This window comes from Melanerpes formicivorus, unplaced genomic scaffold (genome assembly GCF_026170545.1).
Source record: "Melanerpes formicivorus ecotype bairdi unplaced genomic scaffold, bMelFor1.0.p_v2 SCAF_19, whole genome shotgun sequence".
Taxonomy (NCBI): Eukaryota; Metazoa; Chordata; class Aves; order Piciformes; family Picidae; genus Melanerpes; species Melanerpes formicivorus.
The window spans coordinates 3,825,585-3,833,924 of record NW_027142371.1 but is presented as its reverse complement, the minus strand read 5'-3'; positions in this window follow the sequence as shown (position 1 = coordinate 3,833,924).

The following is an 8,340-nucleotide window of genomic DNA, read 5'->3' as shown; positions in this document are numbered from 1 at the left end:
GATACAGCTTGAATGAAACCAAGTCCTCAAAAGTCAAGTGCATCTTTCTGACTGGCACATGGATTCTCTGCAGAGTCTGACAGATTATGCTGAGCATGTGTAAGAAAGTGTACAAAGATGTGTGCCAGCTTGTACCTGCAGGCCAGACCTAGTATCAGATGTGAAACTCACCATCCAAAAAAGAGTCTGGCTAAGAGATGAGAGTGCCCCAAAGAGACACAGAGTAATGAAGTTATGGAGAGCTGGGAAATGTTGGTATTACTTTATTATAGTGCACTGAAGAGAGTCTGTGAGCTAGTGCTACTAGCTCATGGCTACTGAAGTACCAACCCCCCCAATTTTAGCCATTGAATTGGGCCCTAAGGTGCAGCACAATTCACAATAGCTCAGGAAGGAAAGATGTACAATCTCTGGCTGAGGAACATTTCCCTGCTTCACTTCTAGTTTTGATCCACAAAGTAGCAGGAGTGATGGTGCAATCTTCAGCTACCCCATGGCCCATCCCTGTCCTACTGAAGGAAGCCTCCTGCCCTTTTTCCTGTGCTAAGACTCACTCAGACCTGATGGATCTGGTGCAAACCTACCAGTGTAGGTGCAGTGGACAGGAGAAAGTTCTTCACAGAGAGAGTTGTTAGCCATTGGAAAGTGCTGCCCCGGGGAGGTGGTGGAGTCATCATCCCTGGAGGTGTTCAAGAGGGGATTGGACGTGGCACTTGGTGCCATGGTATAGTAGTCATGAGGTGTTGGGTGACAGATTGATGATCTCTGAGGTCTTTTCCAACCTTACTGATTCTATGACAAGCTGTGGTGCTGTGGCTGTTCTTTGGGAGGCTGCAAAGGCAGCTTGGTGAAAGCACTGGTGGCAGCGGCCAGTAGTTTTAGCTCACTCTGGGGAGGTAACAACTGAAACATGGCTTTGACAACCATGGAAATAGAGGTGTGGAATCAGATGTGTCTACAGAGAGACCATCCCTGGATATGAATAATGCAAAATAAATAGAAATTGGGTTTGAAATCACAGAAACTTAAAGAAAAACTTTGCTGTGAGGGTGCAGGAGCACTGGAGTTGGCTGCCCAGAGAGGTTGTGGAGTCTCCTCCTCTGGGGAGATTCCAAGACTGCCTGGACATTGTGATCCTGGGCAACCTGCTGTGGGTGACCCTGCTTTAGCAGTGGAGTTGGACTGGATGATCTTCACAGTATCACAGTATCACTTAGGTTGGAAAGGACCTCGAGGATCATCAAGTCCAACCTATCAACACAGACCCCATGACTAGACCATGGCACCAAGTGCCACGTCCAATCTCCCCTTGAACGCCTCCAGGGTCGATGACTCAACCACCTCCCTGGGCAGCCCGTTCCAATGACGAATGACTCGCTCGGTGAAGAACTTCCTCCTCACCTCGAGTCTAAACCTCCCCTGGCGCAGCTTGAGACTGTGTCCCCTTGTTCTGGTGCTGGTTGCCTGGGAGAAGAGGCCAACCCCTTCCTGGCCACAACCACCCTTCAGGTAGTTGTAGAGGGCAATGAGGTCACCCCTGAGCCTCCTCTTCTCCAGGTTAAACAATCCCAGCTCCCTCAGCCTCTCCCCATAGGGCTTGTGTTCAAGGCCTCTTCAGAAGCCCATTTCAACCCCTACCACTCTGTGATTCTGTGACAATTGCCTGGAGGGAGAAAGGCTGGGAGGGAGCTGCCCGCCAGAACTGGCTGGCATTTTTCAGGCAGCTCAGTCATGAATTCAGTGTTGGTGTCAGTTCTCTCTTGTCTTGTTAGTGCTCTGGAGCGCAGTGTCTGCAGCAGAGAGTTATTGAATTTTCACTAAACCCTTCCCACATGCAAAGGTTTCTTTCTACTTTAATGTTCAAAACAGGCCGAGTCGCAGCCACCGTCTCTAGCCTGTGCCCATATCTTTTCTCATTATAGGCTGAGGTCCAAAACCAATAGGAATTAAATAAATACCCCACTGAGAACTGTACTTTTGAAAATGGCCTTGTTGCAGTGCAGATGTGTGCTATCTAAAACCAGCTTAAACCTTCCCCCACCCACCCACCCCTTTTTTTTTTTTAACATTTTTATTAAATATATACATTTCAATCAAGAAAATAACCTAAAAATCTAAATATTACCCTGGAAGGAAGTATATGCTCTGGTGGATGTTTGATTTTCATTTTTCTCCCAGCATGCTCTGTCCTTTCATCCTGTAATGGTTCTTCTCCATTAATCCTTCTCAAAACCCACAGGTAGAGATGCTTATTGATAGAAGGCCAACGTGTATCTCAGTTTACAAAGGCATATTAAAGGATACAAGGAACATATTTCTCTTGATGTCCTCTTATTAATGCAGGCCCACTCAGAACAGTTTGGCATGAGAGGGCCTTGCCAGATGGAAGATAAAAACTTCACTTTTATGGGCATTTTAAGGATGAAAACATTTGGTTTGCATCGGTTCTAAGGGAATAATATTTATTGCCCTAACGATTTGTATTTTATAAGCAGGATAACCAAAAGCACTGTCAATTACTTACTATTTTAACAAGGTTAACTCCCCCTCCCCCCCCCCCCCCAAAAAAAAAAGGAGGAAACATAAAAAGGAAAAAGGCCAGATAACATCAAGTCATTTAAAATGATCAAGTGCCTTTGAAGCTCAACTGTAATAACCCAAAGAGATGGGTTGTTTACATAACAAAAATAAATAAACACTGACCACAGCTTGGCTGGATTGAAAGATTCTGTCATTTGTTACCACAAATCTCAGCTCACAGCATGCTTTGGGCGACCCAGTGTGCTGCAGTCGCACACACATCAAACAGCCACGTTTCGGGGCTCAGCACACACACACCGCGGTGGAGGGCTGGGGAGTTTTGGGGCTGCTTCTGGGTGGCTTCCAGGAGAAGGGCAGTAAATTCTGCAAGCTGTCTCTTCCCAGGACACCAGCAGGTCTTGTGGAGTTGGTAGGACTGATTCTGTCCTTGCAAAGGATTTACTCATCAATAATTAGAATCAGTCAGGGTTGGAAGGGACCACAGGAATCATCTAGTTCCAACCCCCCTGCCATGGGCAGGGACAATTATTGCTCTCTTTTACTGAAGATAATAAAATTCCACATTTTTTTCTCATGGTGCTGCTTATTTTTCTATCTAATGCTTTTGCAGGCATTAGGTCTGCAAAAAATGTTTGGTGGATCCAAGCATGTGACCTCTCTTCTGCAGCAGAACCGTCTTAAGCCCAAGACCACCTTCAGTCTTCCTGGAACTTGGGTCTTCCAGAGGCACAGCTTCCCCTGGCCAGTGCCAACCACCTCTCACTTTGATTGAGACAAAATGGTGTGAGCTGTTCAGTGCTAGCCCATCACTCTTTGGTTGATGTCTGGGAGGATTTGAAGACAAGCTCTTCAAAGAACATACTCAGAGTAGCTGTGATGTGTCTTGTGTCACACAGGACCTGCTGAAGGGTTTGAGACAGCAGCACTGGGTAGGATTTCTCATCTGAACCTGATTCTGCACTGCAGAGTGGCTCCAGGCTGCCAGGAGAATAAGGGGCTGCATAATTTGTCTTTCTTCTCTTTTCTCATGCAACTTGAGCCCTCTCTAGCCCTTCACAGTCACATCCATTACCAGTAATAACCAGATTTACAAATTTTCAGTGCTGCTGTGGGACACTGATGGAGAAGATAAAATTCCACCCCATGGGGGACACTGCATGCTTTGAGACATCTTGAAAGAGCTGCTTCAATTTAGAGTTAGAGCAAGATGTTGGCAAGACAATAAGGAAAAGCATTGTCTGGCCTGTGATGATGGAAGTGTTTGCAATCATGTTCACATTGATGACATTCCCTGATATTTGTAGCCTAGCTTTGTGGAATCAACATGCCAAAATGACTGACCTCTCCTGTCTCAGAGACTGAAAGAGTGGAGACTCTTTCTTTGCTGATGCATTGGGACAGGCTGCCCAGGGCAGTGGTGGAGTCATTATCCCTGGAAATGTCAAAAAAAAAGTGTAGACATGGCACCTCAGGACATGGTTTAGTGGCCAGGATGTGTTGGGCTGGCAGTTGGACTCAAACATCTCCGAGGCATTTTTGATTCTGTGATTCTATGGTGAGATCACACCAGCAGACAGGGGGATGAGGAGGTTTCAAAGCTTGAAACATTTCACTTGCATACATGAAAAATAAGAGAGAGTTCTGGGCCCCTCAGTTTAAGAAGAACATTGAGACTCTTGAACATGTCCAGAGAAGGGCAACAAGGCTGGGGAGAGGCCTTGAGCACAAGCCCTATGAGGAGAGGCTGAGGGAGCTGGGGTTGTTTAGCCTGGAGAAGAGGAGGCTCAGGGGTGACCTCATTGCTGTCTACAACTACCTGAAGGGTGGTTGAAGCCAGGAAGGGGTTGGTCTCTTCTCTCTAGCAACAAGCACCAGAACAAGAGGACACCAGGGGAAGTTTAGGCTCAAGGTGAGGAGAAAGTTCTTCACGGAAAGAGTCATTGGTCATTGGAATGTGATGCCCAGGGAGGTGGTGGAGTCCCCATCCCTGGAGGTGTTCAGGAGGGGATTGGATGTGGCACTTGGTGCCATGGTCTAGTCATGAGGTCCGTGGTGACAGGTTGGACTTGATCTTTGAGGTCTCTTCCAACCTTGGTGATACTGTGAGACTGTGATAATTTCTGCATGAAATGATTCATGTTTCGCAGGTGAGATGGCAGAGGATCACTTGGGTCTGTGGGAAGACTTCTCTGTTTGGCCAACTAGATGGACATGGCTGCCCACTGACATGGCTGCTGCTCCCCATTCTTTTCTGGTGTGGTGGTTTGAGCCTTAACTGGGGCTTAAAAGCTCAGATGGGGGCAAGGCTGAGAATCCCTCCCCCGTTTCCCCCCCTCCTCTTCCCCAATAGAGAGAGAAAAAAAGGAGAGGGGAACAAATCCACCAAGAAATAATTTGGGTTCAGCTTGGAAGTAAGCAAAGAATTTTTCTTTAAACAGTATATTTATGTAACAATGACAGGCAGGGTTCACAAAGGATAAGGAACAAGGATGGATGGGAAAAGGAAAAGAAAAAAATATGAGATACAGAACCAGCAGAACCAGCAGGGAGGACCACGTGGCAGGGGAGCAGCAAGCCAGCAACAACTCTCTCTCAACCCCACGAAGCAGAAGGAAGAGAGATAGCAATGACTGCAATGTCCTCCCTTTTATACCCCTGCTGGACAAGGCCGGGGGAAGAGAAATAGAACTGACCAAGTCAGTTTCCCCAGGGGAAAAAACACCCTCCAGGGAGGGCAAAAAACCTCTCACAAGCCCTCTCCCCCCTGTTTTCAGGTCAAATATCAATGTCTGGGTGATGTTCCCTGTTTTGCAGACTGGAGGGGAAGCAAAAGGAGGCCTCGAACAACGGCTGCGGTGAGGCTCTGCTGAGCTGCTATCGCATTTGCTCTGACATATTCCACAGGACTTAATATTGATTTCCAACTAATGTGGAATGCTGTTTTTATAAACAATGATTGGCAAGGGGAGGCATTGTTTTTGGAAGCTGGTGGATGTACAGTAAGGTTTTATTTCTGCTTGTTTGGAAGTGCAGCACGTCTCCTCAAAAACGCTGTTCAGGAAACATCTGCTGTCAATTAAGGAGTAACACATTAAGGCATATTAAAGTGCACTCTTATTAGTGTTTCAGCAATAAAAGGAAAGGTTTTCTATTTGAATCATATGTTCTTTAACACATCTGCCAGCCATCTGAAACTTGCAAATGTTCCTCAGTAAAAACATCTTCATAACCTTGTAAAAACTTGGGAGTACTTAGCGCTCTGTTTTAAATAAGAAAGAAAACAAAACCAAAAACCCAACCCCTTGGTGGACTGAGTTTAGGTAATGCTCAAAGAGCTTGCTGGGCTGATGCTTGCTAGGCTGATGCTTGCTAGCTCTAGGCAAGGACAGTGGCTGCAGATGCTCTGTCCAATCAGTCCCATTGAATTCTGCAAGGAGAGCTGATTGGAAAAGCAAACTTTTATCATTAGGAAGGCAGCAATGCAAAAAAACCCTCTTCCACAGAGAAATCAGCCTTATCACCAAAGAAGGATACAATCAAGCATTTGCACTGGCAAAACAAAAAGCAGTTGGTTTAGCAAGGAGTTGTTGTGTGTTAGACAAAGAGACATTTCTACACATTGACCTCCCCTGGTCTGGCCAGGCTGCATTTTCCACGACACTCTGTGATCTCTTGCTGCTTCACAAAGTTGTTGCATAGTGTGAGACCTTGCTCAGATGCATAACAGATATACAGGCCACAAGGGATCATCCTTCCCTAAATGGTTGGGATTTCTGAGTGTAGCCTATCCCAAGCTCCAGAAAGGTGCATGAGACTTGAAAACTGAAGTCACTTAGTAAAAATGTTGGAAAGAAATAAAACATCAACATAGAAACACATTATTTATTGGTGGGTTTTTTTCACCAGGAGGACCATGCAGATGCCTCAGTTACCCATCAGAACAGGTGAACAGTCCCAGATCCTCCTGTTTGGGCACCCAGCCTCTCTGAATCAGCTTACTATAAGAAGGTGGGGAGATTCAGGCTAGATGTGAGGAGGAGGTTCTTCACCATGAGAGTGGTGAAGCCCTGGAATGGGTTGTCTAGGGAGGTGGTTGAGGCCCCGTCCCCGGAGGTGTTTAAGAGCAGGTTGGATGAGGCTCTGGCCAGCCTGATCTAGTGTGGGGTGTCCCTGCCCATGGCAGGGGGGTTGGAACTAGATGATCCTTGTGGTCCCTTCCAACCCTGACTGATGCTATGATACTATGAAAATGAGGATTGATAGATTAGACCAAGAGCACATCATCTTCACCTGGCCTGCTGGATTAAAGACTAGGATACCTCTAGGAATCTCCAAGTGATGTGTTTAACACTTGGACATGGTGTGAACAGTGTGATGTGGGATTCTGACACAGGGACAAGATGGAAATGTTGCAACAAGTGGTCTGCTCTGCTCTTGGCCATTTCCCAATGTAAGAAAGGCATCAGCAAGGTGCAGTGTGACCAGAGGAAAAGCCTGAATTTGACATTTTTAGGCACATCATTGTCTTCTTGAGCCACTGAAGTTCCTCCTCTTGGCACTCCCAACAAGGACTGTGTACAGGCACCAATGAACTAAGCACCTTAACAGCACTGTCTGAAGAGACAAATTGTTCCATCAAATACATGTTTTGCCTGATTCTAATTACAATTCCTTGAGAAAAACTAAATCTGACCTTAAAAAGTGTGGGAGAGAATGAAAGCCTGCCCAGGGAAAGAATTAACCATTTTTATTCCCTTCCTTCTGTCAGGAAATGCTTTAAACACAGATTCTAAAGCTGGAGGACCACTGAAGTATCTCATCCAGAGCTACTTGATCAGTTTCCTTACTGATATCTTGGAAGTGTTCTCTACTCTTGGGTCAAAGCACCAGCCAATAAGCAAAGGAGATTTCCTATTTCAGTGTTTTTAAGCACCCAGAAGCTGTTGTAACCGGATGATTCAGCAGCTAATGTTCAGTGATGGATACATCTGCTTGGCTATTTAGTTGCTGTTTGAGACTGACCTGCTTCTGCAACTCCAACATGCAGCTCTTCTCACTGAGGAATGATACAGTTCTTCCCTGGAAAACCACAAATCAAAGCTTGATCGTGCTGGTTTCTAACAGCAAAGGGATTGTTTGTGTTTTGCAGAGCTGCAGGGGGAAGTTTGCTGGAGGTTCAAACTGCAGAAGGGAAGGAAGGAAGTGTAACTTTCATTCAGAGCTCACACACTAAATGCCATTTGCCCACTGGGCTTGCTCTTCATGGGGAGCTGCAAACTGCCCCTTCAGCTGCCAAGCAGAAAAACAAACTTAAAGATAAATGCAAAGGAACTACTGTGCTCCTGAGCAGCTGGGAACTAAAGGCTTACTCAAGCATGGAAGTGAGTGTGCAGCTAAGCCTGACCTTGAATGTTTCTAGGGATGGGACCTCCAGCACTTCCCTAGGCAATCTGTCCCAGTGTTCCACTACCCTCATAGTAAAGAACTTCTTCATAATGCCCAGGCTCGATCTACCCTTCTCTAGTTTAAAACCCTTGCCCCTTGTCCCAGTGCTACATGGCTTTGTAAATATTCCCTCCCCAGCTTTCTTGTAGGCTGTATCACTCACAGTGTTGGGTTCTTAATGCAGAAGGCTATGATGATGCTCTTCATTTTCAAGGTTTGCAGCCACTACTGTCACTTAAGCCTTGAAGCCCTGCTTGGCAGGCTTTGCCAGGAGCAGGCAGTCACTGCAGTATTTCAGCTCTCCTTTGGCTGTCCTGCCAGTGATGAATTCTGTTTAATTACAAACCCAGAATT